The following is a 20,485-nucleotide window of genomic DNA, read 5'->3' on the forward strand; positions in this document are numbered from 1 at the left end:
GAGCAATCTCCCTCAGAGATACTTCCTTGTCCTCAATTTTTTTATTTTCCATAAATCCTAAATCAAATTAACGCCACTTTATCATTATTGTGAATCTTCTTTGAACTCACCTAAGACGCCGATTTCATTACCGCCACCACATTCAGTAACTGTACATTTTTTTTCAGAGTGTTTTTCAAAAGATCCATAATTTCGTAAAGTATTTTCAGGATACAATTCCTGATACATTGCCAGATAGATTGTCGAATATACAAAAATCATATCCAATTTTTCGTCATTGGAAAAATTCAGGTTTCTCCCTTAAAATCGCTCAACGATTTGAATAACTTTCATTTTGTGTGTGACAATTAACTTGACATTCACATTCATGTATTTCATGGCTTACTTCAAAAAAGAAATCATCGCTTATCATGTTTCTCGTGGAAATCATATATGACTTTTTTTAATACAGTATTTTTATTAGTTAATTCTTGTTGATATCCTCATTCTCTCAACAGACATTTTTGGGTAGCTACAAATTGTCAAAAGACATTTGGAAATTATGAATGGCTTGGTATTGATACAAAGATTACTGGTCTCTCTTTTTCAAGGTGACCCTGACATAAATTTAGTTGGATTTCAGTGAATACAAATATTTATAATCTCAATGAACGACATTATCGACAGGAGAACTCTGGATTTCAGTAACATTCGGAAATTCGAGATCTTAATAAAAAATGATAGTGATGATGTGGTTTCGGGAAGAAACGTCGGGAAATATAGATGTTGTGATATATTAACGAATTTGTAATTATAATGACTACGAAAATATATAAAATAATATACAGGTCCGAAAAATATATTGATGATGGAATTCAATGAACGAAACGTTGCATTGAAAATTGAGTTCACCCAGATTATAAAGCACATGAAATAAAGCAAAAAGTTTCTCTGTCATTTTTCGATATTATTGAAAATGAAGGCGGTAGACAAAAAAATTAAATCTTTCATTTTTAGTTTTTCGCAAATATCTCACAAACCGTTGATGATTTTATGGATCTGAAAGCACCATTGTTTTGAATTCCTAAAAAGGTGACTTTTGTTCCATTTAATCGTCCTTGTACGACCTACCGTTTCCGAGATAGCAATAGTGGTATCAGCTAAAAAAAACGGCCTCTTATACATTTTCTAGCAATTCTATAATTTGCCGCTACAAATCTCAATATGGGCTGGAAAGTCTCAGGCCTAAAAAAGGAAAGGCGTTTTTTTTTGTTCAAAATTGACTTTTTTCATCAACATAACCTCCATCAAGAACCACACAATCATTCCATTCATCTTTTGCCTCGAAATAGACTTCATTTTTAGCAATAACCTCTTCATTCGAGCAGAATTTGTTACCGGTGAGCTTTTTTTGAGGTCTGGGAACAGCCAGTAGTCGCTGGGAGCCAAATCTGCCGAATACGATGAATGTGGGAGCAATTCTAAGTTCAATTCATGTAGTTTTGTTATTGTTTCGATTGACTCGTGACACATAGCACAGAGTCTTGTTGAAATAATTTTGTTTCTTTGCCATATGCCGTCGTTTCTTTGCAATTTCGGCCTTCAAACGCCCCAATAATGCTATATAATATTCACTGTTAATGGTACTTCCCTTCTCAAGATAATCGATTTACGCAACTACCATCACACGAATGAAAATGTACCATGGTAAGTTCCCTGCACATCTGGCAAAAATAGGGATTGTCTTGTGACAATTTTTCTTAAAAAAACAATTTTTATCGAAACAACGATAAAAATAAAATAAAAACAACAATAAAAATTAATTGGCGCTCCGGGGCGACTTCATTGATTCCAGTGGCGCATTTGCTTTTTCAGCTATATCATCTGCTATATCATCTGAAAATCTTGATCCAACAATGTCCTCTCTCTTATAAAACAAAATGGAGGGTGTCTCCAGAGGTTCCAATAAATTCATTGCATGGCTAGAACACTTCGTGACACGACAATCGTCAAACTTAAACCAGTCCGTTTCTTCTTTGACCAAGGCGTAATAATGACCAAATTCAACGCCAGAACCACAGTGAACAATGACTGCATGAATATTATAATAGTGGTCTGCTAGGTTGAAATGTTCATCTATTTCGAACCTTCCAAAGAGTTTCTTGCTTCCGTTAGAGGTTGAGTCTTGTTTGAAAATCATCAGTGTTATTATTAGATTGACTGGAGCCTCAGCTATACTAACAGTCAGTTAGTTTGGCGCATGTTTGACAATACAGTCGATCATCACCTGTTAAAAATTCCATTTTCAGATGATTTAACAATAAGCTTTGCACGGACTGGTTATTAGTCGTATTAGGAAAAGCTAGATGAAGTTCCAGAAATTCACATAAGTTTTCAGTACTTCTTGAACATTTACCACAAAGTAAACAAGTGAGGATTTTTCCAGCAAAAGATTTACAAACACAAGACGAGATGGATTGTACGGAATCATTCAGTCCAGAGCGGTCAGGAGTATTGATTTTGCTATTGTTTTGCTCACGAAGAGTATTCAACAAAAACCCCAAGAATTCAGAACAATCCTCTTGTTGTCCTAACGAGTATCTAGTGGACTTTCAAAGACTCCAGGAAATCGGTTGGAGGGAAAGATGATACCTTCTTACGAAACTGCAGCTGCATGAACAGTTGTTTGAGTTTGATGAATAAGTAGGAAACATTCCCGTTCTCGTTCATCATTAAAACTTCGTTCTTGAAATTCTTCATCATGAACAACACTTGTAAAATGCTATTCATGTAGAAAGTGTTTCCTAAATTATCCAATTCAATTTTCTTCTCTAGATTTTCAGGACAACTATCTACTGATTCGTAAGATTTAGATGATATGAATCATATCCTATTCACATGTCCCAACTTCGAACTTTACTGGACAGATTTCTTTACTTTCCTCGAATGTTTCGTTTCCATCTAATATAACAGTGCTTTTAGCTTCACGAAATGAAATAATAGACAACATCATTCCAAAATTCATTATTGAATCTAAAATATCAGTATAAAAAGTAGTAACTCGATTGATTCGAAAATTCTGTGGCAAAATAAACTCCTGTTTGATGCCGGGGGGGAGGGGTTGAAAAAAAAAAGAGTCGATGAATATTACACAACGCACATTCCAAAATACCGAGGCCGTAACCTTTCCAACCGATTGTTGTGCTTTCGTTCGCTTTGGACAAGGTTCTCCAGTTGCTCTCCATTCAGATGACGATCGTTTTGATTTCGGAGTGAAGTGATAGATCCATGTTTCATCAATTGCCATATATCGACGCAAAAATTGTTGTTATGTTTGAACATGGCCAAAATCTGCTCAGAATCCTCAAGACGTTCTTGTTTTTGGTCAACAGTGAGCTCGCGCGGCATCCACTTTGAAGAGAGCTTGGTCACAATCAAATGCTCATGCAATATAAAGCCAACACGTTCTTTTGATATCTTTACAATGTCAGCTAACTCACGCAACGTCACTTTTCGATCATTCAAACGATTTTGTGGATTTTTGTTGTTTTCTGGTGTTACTGCCTCATCAACTGTGTTCTGCATCATCGGTGTCTCTACGACCACGTTTGAAGTCAACAAACCAACGTTTAATTGCTGTTCCTGATGGAGCCGAAGTCCTTAAAACACTTTTCAAGCCACTGCTTCAGTTGAACGATATTTTTTCCCATCAAGAAGCAGTGTAAAATTGAAACACGAAATTGTTTTTGATCCATTGTTTTGAAAATAACAAAAGTAGTGTCACTTTTAGCACAGTTACACACTCATGAGTAGAGTATCTAAAATTTCAACACCTTTTTTTACGGTTAGTACTAACTGAAAGAGCGATGCATGCAATAAGACTAGTGCCATCTATGTGTTAGTACCGAGACTTTTGAGCTCATGTAGTATGGTTGGTGCTTCAGAAATTAGTAATGTTGTTTCAAATATATTTTGTGGAGGAGTCACTGTTTTTTCTATTTATGGGGTATTTAATCTACTCTGAAAAAATGAGCGAAGGTAAATCAATGGTGAATTCATTCCGAAAAAAGTTACTGAAGAGTTCAATTAGTAGGTAACTTGTATTCAAAAACTTTGCCTAATAAGTAAATACGCTGTATGTCCAAGAAATAAGGTGAATTTTGATTTTTCTCAAAAAATTATTATTTATTCATCACTTCTATTTCTTTCCTTTCAAACTAGTCCCCATCAGATATAATACACTGATTTCTTTTTCAATGCCAAAGATAAAATGGACAAGTTGGAGAAATCTGGAGTTTATAAACATAAGTGTCCGGAGTGTAAGTGTTTATGTGGGACAATGTGGTCAAAATTTCCAAAAATGGTATGCTGAACATGAAAGATCCGTCATATTGAGAAACAATGATTCGATGTTTTCAAACCATTCCTTGGCATGCAACCACAAATTCTCGAATATGAACGATACATAAATTTTTCACTATGCAAGGAAGGGTTGTAAACTCAATTATTTGGAATACTTGGAAATACACAAGCACAAACATTGCGGGTGCAACCTGTTAAATGATCAAATCGATTTAGTTTACTCACCGTTTTTCAAATTAGCATATCCGCATTGCAACTATTAAAAAAAAATCAGGTACTCAATCAAGCCAAGTACCTCTATTATTACATACAGGGGTGCTATGTAAGGACTAATGTAATGAACCATTGATAGTTTAATGTATAAGTTTGAAAATGACCTTATAAGACGAAACTGCAGTAACGTCAGTTACAAAAAATAAAAGTGGCAAAAAACATAGAAAGTTTCAATTCTCGTTTCTTCATTATGATTTTCTATCACGTAGTAACGGTTACTTACATCCATCAATTTATTCTGTGAAAAGTTTGTAAGACTTGTAAACATTTTTTGACTAGGAGTACTATCATCGTATGCCATTGTCAACAATTCAAGTGTTTTTGAGCACTAAACAGTTGAAACTGTGAACATATGTTCGAGACGAGTATACCAACATGAAATAACAAAAAAATCGCCTGCGAAATTACTTTGTTTTGGCGAATAAAGAGCTATAAAATATCGAGTAAATATTCAAAAAGACCGTCTTCTTGTTGAACACATATTTGGGCTCATCTCTTGATACTACGTGTTGCTTTCAATTCGGCCATCAATTCTATTGATTCTACTTTCAATACAATTTTTCAGGTCATCTAAATGATTATGTTTTATTCTGTACACCTCATTTTTCAGAAATCCCAAAAAATGAAAATCTAGAGGTGTCATGTCTGGTGAACGAGGACGCCACTTAACAGGACCATTTTTAACAATCCATCTGTTTCCAAAAGAGTCTCGCAACATTCTTTTTACGCCACTGAAATTATGTGCTGGTACTCCATCCTGCTGAAAATAGATCATCTGACGAGCCTGCAGATAAAGATAATCGAAAACACTCTTGTTAATAAATTAATGTCTGTTCAAGGAACCATGGTACAAAAATGGACCGATAATTCTGCCTCTGAATAGACCACACCAAACATTAATACCAAATCGTCTTTGCGGTACATGAAAAGGATTTTTTTATTTTGGAGGCTCTAAGCCTCCCATAGTTTAATCTTTTATAGATATGATTTTATACCGTCGTTTACTAATTTAAAAAAAAAAAATTTCCTTATTATTAACATATCATTGTGACCATTTATTTGTCTGTAACATGTGACAATTTCTTTTCTTCATTATAAAACAGATTTTCTTCTCCATGTAAGTATTTTATACTTCATTGTATTAAGTATTGTTATGTTGTTCTTCTTTCAATGTAGAATTTTAAATAATTATCTGATGATGAACCTATATAAGTTTGAAACATGTACTGATTGATGATTTTACTGTTCTAACATCTGAGGGTGATAATAAATTATGGAGACGACTTTCAATTTTTATTCTTCGCAGATGATTTAGCTTCTGTTTTTCAGATTTTGAAGTTTTCTCTTTTAATAATAATAATAATAATAAATTGTCTTTATTTATACTGGCGGAGTTTAGCTTACGCTAATCTTCCACTCAACCAGTATGATAATTACGAAACTTCTATATCAAAGAAAAAAAATTTGGACCAAAAAAGTGATCCAATACACCTGTCATACTTATCAAATAAAAACCCAAACTACCTCAGACCTGAAGCAACACATTACATTCTCTCTGTGTAAAATTTTGAATTTCTAAACGGCGGTATGACAGTTAGATGGTGATTACCGCGTCATTTGTGAAGATAAATTATTACAAATTCACACAGATGCTAGTTATTGAGGCATTTGCATAACAAAAACCTAATTTGTCCTTCAGCTACGAAGTGGTTTCGAATCTTCACCAGTGTAATTTGGAAAATTCACTTCGTGGACCCTTTGGGTACACTTTCGAGGAGAAAGGAAAATAACGAGTTTCGGAAAGCACGAACTAAAAAAGGAGGACAACAACAATGAAGAGAATAGGTCATGATATTATTACCCAAATGTGTCTTCACGAACCCCTTGTAATGTTGCCCTTTGCAAGATGACAGTCACGAAAAATGTTGAATACAGTGGTTGCACGTAGGTAATGATGATCATTATTCGGCGAACACGATAATGTTGGACCATGTGGATTGATAATAACAGCAATCTGAAAATTGGGAAGTAAAGTGAAATTTGCAACATTGTAGCATTTAATGTGAGTATTTATATAGAGGGGGATTTGTATGAAATTGGGATACGGTGTTTTTTCAAAAATCTTGTGTTTTCCTGAGGTTTGTGAGCTACCCTGAATAAGTCATTTGATATTGAGAATATGAGAAATCTTGGAATACTAACGCTTTAGCAGCCCATAACAATCAATAATAATCAAATTACCTCTTTGAAAAATCTTTCAATTCTTTATTCAACTTATCAACATTTTTTACGTTATAATGACAAGGAATATCAGAAAAAAACAAATACTTGATATAAAACTAGAAAGTGAAACTAAACAGAATAATTCACTTCTTCGAACTGAGCATCATTAACTTGCATACAATGACATAAACGACCTTCTACTTCCCCTTTCACAAAATCGTAAATTATCTACAGTAGTAAGCTGCGTCTCATAGACTTCTGATTTGAAAAAGAGTCCAGTGGAGTCCAATCGGATGATCTGAGTGGCCATTCTGTAGAACCTCTCCTTCAAATCTATCGACTCCGCGAAAGTTCATTGAAAAATTGTTGCGCTGGTACTTCGCAATGAAGAGAAGCTCTATCTTGGTGAAAATCTACCCCATTTTATCATGGAGCATTTAACTTGATAGTGTTGTTAATGCTTGGCATGTGAGGTTTACAATGGTGTAACTTAATCAAAATGTATATGTGTAATGTGTACATTTTTCCATTCATTTATAACCTGTTGACCTTATGAAATAAGATTCTTGAAGACATACATTTATGACTGTTTAACCAGTTTTATTTTCACAATTCACGGAGATCTCTAATGCTGCATAATTACGAAATATTTCACTCATTATAGAAATAAAATATAGAAAATAATATCATTGTTGTCTTGGTTACTTGTTTATTGACAGAGATTTCTTCTTCTTTATTTTGAGAGACGATATTTGACAATGCCGATTGGTGACCCACTAGTCAAGCTAGGAGTTTATAAAGATATGGTTTGCTGTGTCCTAAGAGTACTGAATTGTTGGTGACTTTTAAAATAAAAAAAAGAAGAAGATTATTTGTACGACCACTTTTGCCTCATGTGAGGTTGCTAGTTAATGAAAATTTTGGTAACCATTCCAACATATAGTGGAGGAGTTCATTAATTTAGGAGGTGAAGATTTGAAGATAATTATTTGAAGTTTGCATTCAAGTATTCATTTGGATGAATTCTGACTTGAATTCTAATGAAAACCTGAGTTTGAAATTTTTAAATGTTCGACACTGAAATTAAAATGGAAAAAACATAAAATGGTTTGTATTTGTAATTATGAAGATTGAGTTTGATCTTTCTCTTGAAGATGATCACTTGGTGATCGAAACACGTGTAATATTCATTACTACACCAAAGGTTCCACACAGTGCATCATAAGTAAAACTATCTACTAGTCTTAAATTGATTTTACGATGTACCCTTATGTAATAGTTAGGTGAACTAAATGATTGAAATATTATAAGCTAAATAAAGTTAATTTCACAATATTGCCCTATCTACTTGTCTTAAATGAATTTTACAATGTGTCCTTATGTAATAGGCAGGTAAATCTAATAAATTAAATATTATTTTAACAAGCTATATAGTATATATACTATTAGGTATTGGTCCACCATCGTTATTCATAATATTATTACGTTTACTTATTTCTATACTTTCATAGGCATCTAGATGCCTGTTGTTGTTAACTTGTCTAACTAATCTTAATGAACTGAAGTCTATGGAATGGTTTTGTTGCAAAATATGATGGGCGACTACTGATTTTTCATGTCTTTCATATCTCAAGTGTGCTAAGTGTTACTTATATCTTATTTTAATAGATCTTTTCGTCTGTCCATGTCCATAATATTTTGCATCGCAGCCCTTACATTCAATTTCGTAAATTCCAGACTTTTCCGAATTCTCGACTGTCTTTTAGACTTCCTTCCCAAAAGGCTCTGTAGTGTATGACTTGTTTTGAAAACCACCTTCATACCTAGTTCCTTTGAAATATTTTCAAAGTTAACTTTGGAAAGATTCTCAATTAGGCCTTTTAGAAGGTCCTTTTGGATGTCAGATGTCAGATTCATCTATAAAACTCTGTTTTGGTGGCATAGGTTTCAAATGTTTCATCATTTTGTCAGTTTGAAGGAAATCATCACTACTGAAGATTAAATATAACTGCAATTAAATCAAGTTATTGCGGTGTATTTTGCAATGCATTCAGAAAGAGAGGTAATGATTCATATCTTCTATGTACTCAACACTTAAAATAATGTAACGCGTCACAAACAATTTTTAATATGGAATTACTATAATTAGTCAAATGGAGATTTTATGTTTTGAATATTTCCCAGCTCTTGAATTTGGCTGGGCATTTCCTGAAACATTTCTTCTGTGTTCCATTCTTGAAATTCCGTTTAATTAACTGAGGTGTCATATCTATTGAACATAACATCATAGTTTTACATATTTATCCGTGTTACACTTGTCTTAGTAACACTTCGGAATATGTGGCAATTATGTAAATTCAATGATTCAATTAGTGGAAAAGTTGATGTTGATTTCTCTGTTGGCGTTACTGAAAGAATTTGGAGTGATCGTCAATGTTTCCAGCACTTTAAAAAGAGAGTGTTATATTTTGGTGGAATTGAAATTGACATGAATAACAATAATAATATCTAATAATTTCTTAGGCTATCAAAAAGTTTCAAATTACTTGATTTTTGATTGTTTTATCTGGGGATATATTAATCTGTATGTAAATTTGAGGCTTTGTTATTTGATCAACTACTGAATTGTGTCTGCGTTGAAACTATTATTATGACCTATCTGTATAATTATTTTAATTTCCATATCTAGATTGTGAGCAGACAAAGGTGAAGAGAATGTTCTGTGTAACATTGAATTTTGGTAAAAGACAGAAACAATTGCAGTTCCCTGTGGTATACCATGGGTAATTTCCCTTTGTGAGCTGCAAGTATTATTTATTTTAACCATTCGTTTTCTACCAACCAAATAACTTCTAAAAAATTATAAAATTTTTTCTCGTATTCCCAAACTCTCCAGTGCCTCCAACAACTGGACATGGTTAACAGTATCAAAGGCCTTTGCCAAGTCCAAAAATGCAGGTCGTTTGTTATCTATATGATCATTTATTTCACCTGTCAGGGCAGCTATTGCATCGTTTGTTGAGAAACCTCTTCTAAAACCATATTGTTTGCAGGAAAGCAGTCTATATTTTTCGAACTAGGGCATTATTCTAGCGTTGAGTGCTTTATTGAATGTATTGCTGAAACTCGATATTAGCGATATTGGCCTATAGTTGTTGATTAATTACGGGTTTCCATTTTTGAATTGATTTTTTGAATGCGTTTGGGTAGTGGGATGTTTCGAATGTATTATTTATTAGAGTTGTTAGATGGGTTGTATTTTCTAAAGCTATCTCCGTGAGTTCTTCCGCTCTGATATTATCATATCCTGGTGATTTTGATTTTTTAATTTTCAGGGATTTTATTATTTCTATGATTTCGTTTTCAGTGACCGGTTTGAGAAAAATGAATGTGTGTTCACAGCTTGTTTTGAAATTTCTTTAGTAGGTTAAGTTATTGTTTCGGCGAGTTGTTTTCCCACATTCACAAAAAAACTATTGAACAGCTCTGCTTTTCTTTTGTCGTCTTTTTTTGTTGTTCCACTTTCGCCTAGTATTTCTTTAATTGTAGTATCTTTTTCAGGTCTGTTGATGTTGTTGACTATTTCCCACAGTTTTTGTGAAATGTTTTTGATGTTTTGTAATTCATTCTGATAGAACCTCAGCTTTGCCGATTTTATAAGTTTGTTTCTTTCTTTTATAAGTCTGTATTCTATGTATTTTTTTCTTTTCGTGGTGTTATGTATATCTTTTTTGTATTCTCGATGTGATGTGTTTTTATGATTAATTGAAATGACAAGTCCTTCTGTGATCCAATTATTTCTTTAAGTTTTTTGTCTTCGTATTCGTTTGCTTGGCGTGTTCTGTTTCACCATTCTGCTTATAGTCTCAGTTAAATAATCCCCTTGCTCATCAATAGTTTGTAGATTGGTGTAATAGGTCCAATCGTGTTCTCTAATATGATATTATATAATTTCATCAACTATTAAATGCAAGTCAAAATACTCATTCACCGTATAGTAAAGATTATGTGAAAAACAAGTCAATAAAATGCTTTCATTTACCTTTTTCCAGATAGTTAAATCTAGATCAGAATTATTTACCTGAATGGACCATAGATCAAAGTAATGTTTTAGAATATGAAATGTTTTAATATAAAAGTAGTTAACCACATTCTCCTCGAGAAATTAATTGTATGGCGGTTGTGTAAACCTTTTATTCAAAATAAAAGTTATTTTTAAGAATTTACTCATTTTTCTTTTTTTTTTTTCGAATGGAATTGTTATTTCGGAGAATATTAAATAACGGAAAGGAAAATCTTATTGTATACGAAGTGTACTATGGCGATGTAATAATAAATATTCGATAAAACGTTTTGTGTCAACATGACCACCATCAACTTTTTTTTTAAATACGAACCTGTCTTTTTCATTACAGATATTGATTAGGCGATACAATCCAAGGGTATATCACAGTTGATATTTTTATAGCGTTTCATTTGAAATAACCACCATCATCAGTGACAACAGTCAAACAGAAAAACAATTTACTTTATCATGAACTTTTGGAAAAAATGAAACCAATACGGAAAATCAAAGCTACATGGTAATCTACATCAAATGCTCGAATTATAACGACCTCTTTGTTGGATGCAAATGGGTTCTCGTTCCAGACAATTTCTGTGGCAATTTTCTGGCATAAAAGGTGTAATACTAATACATGCATCTCCTATTTTTTGTTTGAGATGGTGGATATCTGAACTTGGTATAGAAAAAACTTCATCCTAAGGAGTGAGATCTGGGAATCGAGCTGGCTAGTCCATTGGTCCATTGTTTCCAATCCATTTTTTCGGGAATGTTGCATCTAAATCTTCCTTTACTATTGCTGCATAATGGGGAGGAGCGCCGTCCTGTTGAAAATATTGCATTTCATGCCGGATATTCAATAGCAATTCATCTAAGTAGCCATCGAATTCATTGAATAGAAAAATTCCCTATTCAAATGATCATCGTAAAAGAAAGGGCCAAGGATGTTTGTTCCCACAATTTCCAACCAAACATTTATTCCGAGCCTTTCTTGGAAATTGGTTTCTTTATGTAAATGTTCATTTGTATTATTCCACCTATAATGGATATTTCTGTTGAACCAACCATTGTTGGTGAATTTTGATTCGTCCGTCCATATTATTTTTTTACAGATACTTACAACTTCCCTATTTCTACGTCTTAACCACTTCGCAAATCGTACTCTCCTTTCTATATCCCTTTCATTGAGGTGATGACCTTTGCGTATTCTATAGCATTCCTATTGGTTCTTTTTTCAAAATAATTCTTGTGGATTTTACAGATATCCCCATTTTGTGAGCTAGTTCTCGTAAAGAACATGCTCGATTAGCATAATTTTTGTAACTGGCCAATACTATAAATTAAAAAAAAATATGTTTTCATTGTGTACATTTTTGTGTGGTAATATTTGCACCCATTAAATTTATTTCATTCCTCACACTTCCAGTAACCATACATTTTCTTGTTTTCTTTCTGTCAAATAAACCCTCAAATTTCTTTTTAATCGTCTAAACATTTGGATGTTCGGAATACGACGATTCGGGTATAGCTTAACATACATATACCTTGCCAAAAGGGGATTTCTATTTGATTTCGCATAACTAAATAGCATACCAGCCCTTTCATCATTTGGATACATCTTTGATATGTTTGTTCATAAACGTCTGACAGTTCTCAACAGATATCAACAACGCTTTAATTTTTCCTGCCTTAGAAACCAAGCAAAGCCTATGCGTTGAGATGCTATTTTATCATACCAAATAACACAACAATCAAATTTTAATCGAAAACTGACATTTTTGTTACTTCCAGGATTGAGAATTATAGAAATATTACGAATTATAATTGATTAGGGAGAAATAAGCCTTGAAAGAAGGATTACGGCAATACAAAAATTTCCAAAACGAAAATGTACGAATTTTCATTGTGTTAGGGTACCTACCTGTTAAATTTATTGGGTTGTCCGAATTATATTTTGAAAACAATTTACAAAAGAAGTAACGACAGGACCGTAATTTAAAATTGATGTCACTGTTTGATGGTAGATATTTCAAATGAAACGCTATAAAAATATTAAATGTGATATACCCTTGGATTGTGAATTTAAGGCTTTATCAATATCTGTAATAAAATAGACGATCCGAATTAAAAAAAAAGTTGATGGTGGCCATGTTGACACGAAACGTTTTATAGAATATTTATCATTACATCATCATAGTACACTTCGAATAAAATAACAGTTTTGTTTTCTATTTTTTTATATTCTCTGAAATAACAATTCTATTCGAAAAAAACAAAAACAGAATTTTTTGTTTTCCCCGTATAACTCGAGAAGGGCGAGAGTCCCCGTAAATTTTCTTCGACCATTGTATTGTTCCCGATGACAGTTTATTTCCCATTTAATCGTCTTCGTATCTGTTACGGTTTAGAATATAGCAATGTTACCACACGATAAAAGAAACGACCTGTATGACGGTTAATTACACAGCCCTGGATATTTTTGCAAATTTTTATGTTTTCGAGTGCCTAAATCACGAATATATTTATGAAAGTACTGAATGTGCTCTATTCTTTATGATTTTTACCTATCTTGTATTTTTAATAATAATCGGCTTGTTAGTAAAAAAAAATTTTTTTCTCAGTCATGATTAGGCTTCTGCGCAACTTCTTTGCGCGTACAAACATCACGTGATCCCCACTTCTCGGGCTCCTTGCTCTGCAAAACAGCTGATAACTCAGTTATTTGATAATATTGAAGTACTAACACGGAAATCTGGATAAGTTGTTATATGCTAATATTTTGTTTCATTTGTTGAGTGTCCGTTCTGATATATTTATCTTGTCTTTTTAAACATGAGTTTGTCACGAAGGAGGTGCAAATATAGTAGTGATTTATTCTGTTATATTTGTGGTATTTATATATCAAAAAAACAAAAAAGGAATATCACAGACTTTGTTAAGAAAACTTATGCTGAATATTTCGGTTTCAAAATGGACAAATTAGATAAATCATAGGTTCCTAATAAAGTTTGTAAGTCTTGCGTTGAGTTTTTGCGGTTGTGGAAAAAAGGAGAACGTTCTGGATTAGACTTTGGTATTCCTATGATCTGGATGGAGCCTAAGAATCATTTCGATGATTGTTACTTTTGCGTAGTAGATGCTAAAGGTTTTAATCCAGACTTACAGTCTACGAAATGTCCTGTTTTACACAGTGAAAATCTCCCTCGGCCTATTTATGTTTCAAAAGTGATTCGCATGCCCTCAGAAACAATGATGTTGCCAAATTCACAGAAATCGAATCAGTCTACCAGTGGAAGTGAATGGGAGGGTGAAACATCTACGCCAAAGTTGTTTTCTCAAAATGAACTCAGTGATTTAATACGTGATTTAAATTTATCAAAACAAGGATCAGAACTGTTAGCTTCAAGATTGAAAGAAAAAAATTTATTGGCCCCGACAGTTACAATTACAACGTACAGAACGCGAGAAAGTGAGCTATTACAATTTTTTGATGAAAATGAAGGATTGGTATACTGTAATAATATTGCGAAGATGCTTCTGGACATGGGTTTGAAAGAATATAAACCTACTGAGTGGCGTCTTTTTATTGATAGCTGTAAAAGAAGTTTAAAATGCGTCTTACTGCATAATGGAAATAAATTTGCATCAATTCCAATTGCTCATTCTACAAAACTCAAAGAAGAATATGAAAATGTCAAATTAGTTTTAGAAAAAATCAATTACTCGGAGTATCAATGGTCGATCTGTGTGGATTTAAAAATGGTTAATTTTTTACTTGGTCAACAAAGTGGATACACGAAATACCCTTGCTTCATTTGTATGTGGTACAGTAAAGCAAAGCAACGTCATTGGGAACAAGATGTTTGGCCTGAAAGAAATTCTTTAACTGTCGGTAAAGCTAATGTAATAAGAGAGCCGTTGGTGAGCAGAGACAAAATTATACTTCCACCATTGCAGATTGAGTTAGGAATGATAAAGCAATTGGTAAAAGCTATGGACAAGGAAGGAGATTGTTTTAAATATATTTGTAGAAAATTTCCAAAACTTAGTATGGAAAAGTTGAAAGGTGGAATATTTGATGGTCCTCAAATACGGTAATTGATGAAAGACACTGATTTTATCAAAGTTATGACTGTTCCGGAAAGTAAAGCTTAGGAAAGTTTTGTGTTGGTAGTCGAAAATTTCCTAGGTAACCATAAAGCACCAAATTATGAAGAAATTGTACAAAATATGCTGACAAACTTTCAGATTCTAGGAGCAAATATGAGTATCAAGTTACACTATCTTCGCAACCATTTGGATAAATTTCCAGATAATTTAGGAAATTATAGTGAGGAGCAGGGAGAGCGGTTCCACCAGGATCTAAAAGTAATGGAAGAAAGATATCAGGGTCGATGGGATTGTCACATGATGGCCGATTACTGCTGGTTTTTAAAAAGAGATTGTCCGCTGAACAATTATAAAAGAAAAGCTCTTAAAAGGCGTTTCATGGAAATATAACATGTTTTCGAAATTTCCCTCTCCATTTACTTCAAAGTATCATATTTTTTTCCAAATAAAACTGAGATTATAAATATATCTGTTATTTTGTTTCTTGTTTTCGAATTTTTGTAATGTAAAATGAAAATAAATATTTAAAAGAAAACGAGAGCAAATCTTACAAAACCATTGATAATTTCATGAATTGTGAGTATAAATACACCCAAAATCAATCTTATATCTAGGGCAACAAAACCACTGTAGACCAGTGTTATTAATGATAGTAAGGACTATATAGAGAGATCTCAGATTACATCCTGCGAAACTCCGGACTTCCCAGGAAACTTTCCAGAGGTATTTCCATTGTATTTCACGATATGTAAATCTTACAGTAGAACCCCAAAAAATGAGCATGTATGAAAATTATTTATTTCTACATGTTTTGTAATCAGCAGGATCGCCAACAGCAGGGCTATACTCAAAAATCACCTTACTAGTACATAAAAACAAACTCCCACTCGCATGAGAAACGACTCCCATGACCCCTGTTTACACAGATGAACCCACGCCCTGCGTCCCTCGCCCCGTCTTCGTCTTCAGTAAACGACAAACGTGCCAAAGCAACAGTTGTACAATGAACAAACAATGAAATGTGTGATTGCCCTGCCATATTACCTTTCGAATACGATAATAATTCGAGGCATCAAGTGGTCTCGAAGAGGAGCGCGAGGTCGAGGGGGAAAGCGAGACCGTGGGAAACAACAGAACGTCGGACACGCTTCAGGACACTGGTATGCGGCCGTAGCCGTAGCCTGCTTGATAGTCTGTGATCGGCAAGTGGTTACACGCGTGCTGGGCACGGGGACCATGGATCGAGAGATCAGAGCAGGAAAGTGCGGTGGCACAAGAAAGAAGAGACAGACACTTTTGGCACAATTTGAATGTAATTTTTTTCACATTTTTGTGAAAATACCGTTTTTATGGTTATACTGAAGACCAAAAAACCCTCGCCCGATCAAAATGTTGCCACAATTTAAAATTCGTGAATCTCCACGTATGTGTCCGATTGCATTGACGTTTTTTATTTTATGCACTGTACAAGTAACACTTTTTGTGAGATTTGTGCTGAGCAGTTCACAAAACTTCTACTCGTGTTTCGCTTCCTAAAAGATGTTTTCACTCCAGCTTTTGGTTTTTGAATAATCTTTCTGTCTTAACTGGTTCAAAAGATTTCGCCGGCCCATTAAATGAAATTATTGTAACCAACTTTTGACACGAAAATTGACATTATTTTCTTGGGGTGCCGATTTTAATTCAATTGAGCATACTGGGGGTCCCGATTTGAATTCAATCGAGTATTTGTTGAGTGAACTAGAGTGGCGATTTACGTCTCGTCGCCGTGGTGACAGAGAAACGGCAACACTGTCAGGAATCCCATGGTTTGAAAGTTAAGTTAATATAAATGGGGAATTAAATAGTTTTCATGTAGTTTCGCATATTTGTTATTGATAATATATGAGCCTGAAAGATATTCAGATATTGAGTTTTGAGTTCTTCAAAAACGGCAACAGTTTGAGGTGTGAGGTGCTGTATTATTTGGTATTCATTCTGATTTTTTAAAGAAAATATTAGTTTCATAAAAGAATACGATGTCTGTTCAAAAAATGAGGTGAATTTTCATTTTTCCCAAAAAATTTTCATTTATTCAAAGTAGTCCCCTTCAGATACAATACACTGCCAGCGTTTTTTCCAATCTTCGGAACAGTTCTGATATGCACTTTTTGGTATGCCCTTGAGCCGATTCGATTTCTATGTCCTCCGTCGTCGCAGAACGCCGTGAGATCTGGTGAATACGGTGGCTGAGGCATGATAACGGTGGTATCTAAAAATTACGAACAAACAATGACGATTGTGCAGGTGCATTATCGTGATACATAAGCCATGAATTGTTTTTCCACATTATCGGATGTTTTCTTCGTATTGCTACTCGCAAGCGACGCAAAACTTAAAGATAATTACTCCTTTTTGATCGTACGACCATGTGGCAAGAACTTCTGATGCACTACGACTCGTAAGCAAAACTTTGACATTTGATCGAATTTGGCGTGCTTTCTTTGGTCTTGGCTCTATTGGGCTTTTCCATCGGGTCGATTCGACGTTTCGATGTCATAACCATATATTCATGATTCTACATCAGTTATGACCCTTTTGAGCAAATCTGGATCGCCGTTGACGTCATTCGACAATTCCTGAACGATTCTCATGCAACGATATTTTGGTCAAAAGTCAGCAACTCTGGAAGAAAGTCCGCTGCCACACGCTTCAAGTCCAACATTTCCAACAAAATAGCATGGCATGAGCCAACCGCTATGCCGTCATTCTCAGCAACTTCTCTAATAATGATTCGACGATTCTCCAAAAACATTTTTAAACTTTCTCACATTTCCATCGGTTGTTGATGTGCTGGGGCGTCCAGGGCGGGCATCGTCATTCACATCTTCTCGACTTAGAGTACAATCACCGTATGCCACTGTCAACATTTTAAGTGTTTTTGAGCATTCAATTTCAAATTTTTAGACAATATTTGATGCAAATTCTTTGATACATTTTTCGATAGCAGAAAATAGCTGAACACGAAAAATCCTTCAAATTTTTGTGCCTCACAGCAAAACCCAAGACATGTTATCTGTATCTGTAGAGTAGGGAGGGTGAGTGTAGGTCCACAGCACTTAGGCCACATATGACCCATTGTATATCCTCCCAAGGAGTTGTCCTCCTAGGTCATCGTCCATCCTATCCTCTCCAGGAAGGTGGACAGGTCTCTGGGAGACAATTCCTTTCTATCTGTAGGTGTACCTAGGCCAAGACTCACCGAACACACAATCTCTTATTGACGATAACTCCGGACATCCGAATAGGACATGCCTGACAGATTTATCTTCCTGTTCACACATCCTGCATAGATATGTCCACTTGCCCCATATTGTGGAAGTGTTCCCTTAGTTGACAGTGGCCAGTCAGAAATCCTACTGTTAAGCGTAGATTTTTCTGTCTATCGCCAGGTATTTCTTCGGCGCCAGCTTCCCAGGCTCGCCAAGGGTGATCCTGACAAGATTACACCCTTTGATTTCATCCCATCTCTTTGGGGATCAAGCATGGGTGTGACGTTTGGCTAGTTCCGCAATTGTCAAAGTCATCAGGCCATAGGTACCACCTACGTTAGGCTCAGTGATCTGGAATACACTCCACATCTTGAGCCTTCTTTGGTTTTTGAGACGTCTGTATATATGCGTATTGCATTTGCAGCATCTGACTCTGTGTTCTGTTTTATTTGTATTTTGTAGGGTTTATTAAACACAAACCTGGGTTCAGTTGCAGCCCTGGTTGCCTACAGCAGAGGTCGCGCAGTAACGCCATAGGCTCAGCTTTAATTGATCAATTTCTACTTCGAGGTTTACACCAGCTGTGCGCAATCGTAACATGGCCATTAACGCAACCTCCTTAATGTACAGGTCCAGAGGGGTCAGATCAGTAATTGATTCTATTACCTCTGTTGGTGTTGTTCTCATGGCTCCTGTGATGTTCAAACAAGCCAATCGCTGAATTTGATATAGTTTTTGGATGGTCGTTGCTTGTAGAACTTTCGGTCCACATGTAATGGCTCCGTACGTTAACATAGGTCTTATTATTGCAGTGTAGATCCAGGCGACTACACGGGGTGAAAGACCCCATGCGCGTCCCACTGTCCTCTGACATTGCTCATAAGTCACGTATGCTCTTTCTGCTCTACTCTGTAGATGAGAGTTCCATGTTAGCTTCTTGTCGAGGATAATACCAAGGTATTTCACCTCTTCAGAGAAGTTTAGTTGGCTTTTGAAGATTTCGGGAGGTTTTAAGCCCGTTAAACTTCTTTTCCTGGTGAAAAGGACCATCTAAGTATTCTTGGAATTGATCGACAGTGAGTGTTCTTTACACCATGTTTCTATCAATTTGAGCCCATCCTGCGCTAAATCGCACAGTGTGTTCACAAATTTGTCTGTCTGCATGATAATTATGTCGTCTGAATATTCAAATGTGTAGAATCCATTATTGTTTAGGTGAATAATTAGGGTATCCAAGGCATGTTAAATAGCTGAAACTGTGGACATATGTTCAAGACAAATGTACTAATATAAAATACTGAAAAAATCACTAATAGAATGTATGTAGCCCGCGAAACATTCATCATATTCTTTGACCAGTCCACGTATATCTTACCGTTGTTACGAATTACACCTCTCTGAGAACAAAAATGTCACACTTATCATTTCTCAAAAGTAGCAGAAATGAAAAAGAAATGGGGGTGTGCAAAACCTAGAAAAAATTGGACTTCTTATTCTATTTCAGTTAACACTAGATCATCCCTGAATATAGTCCACTGTTAGAGAAATCTCAAAAAAGAAGGGACCAATGTTTCTTGGGTCTCGAACTCAAAGTTTTACATAAACAGTTTTTCATAAGTTTTACATAAACAGTTTTTCCATATTCATTCAAATGTATGGGCGTTCATCTCTACTTGCAAAAAGATATATGGAGTTGATTTATATTCGAGGTTTAACATAATGTTTTCTACCTTTCTGAGACTACACACATATTGATGATGTTTTTTCGGAGACAAACGTCGGGAAGCACATATGTATTCTCATACATGGCTGAATTCATTATTACAGTGGTTACAAAAGTCGATGAAAAAAACTAGAGTTGATGAAGTGAAGTTGATAATGAAATCTAATGAACCTTACGTCGCGTTACAGATTGATTTCTATAAGATTATAACAAATATGAATCAGTATTAAACGGTCCTCTGCCTTTTTTACCATTCGAAATGGAGGCGGTAGAGCCAAAAAATGAAATTCCGACAAGTTTGGGGTAGACAGATTGAGATCCCGGCGTCACAAAATTCTCAAAGCGTGGGACTACCTGAGGAGTAGGTAGATTGGGAACTCAGTGTAGCCATATCCTCTTGAAAATGGCATTGTAGGGTTTTTCCTACAACTACTTACTTTCGAAAAATTTTATTTCGTTATTGATTTTTATTTTTGTATTATAAATTCCTGTTGGGAATTA

This window comes from Leptinotarsa decemlineata, unplaced genomic scaffold (genome assembly GCF_025532065.1).
Source record: "Leptinotarsa decemlineata unplaced genomic scaffold, Ldec_3_MD MMD2_tig00001393_RagTag_RagTag, whole genome shotgun sequence".
Lineage (NCBI taxonomy): Eukaryota > Metazoa > Arthropoda > Insecta > Coleoptera > Chrysomelidae > Leptinotarsa > Leptinotarsa decemlineata.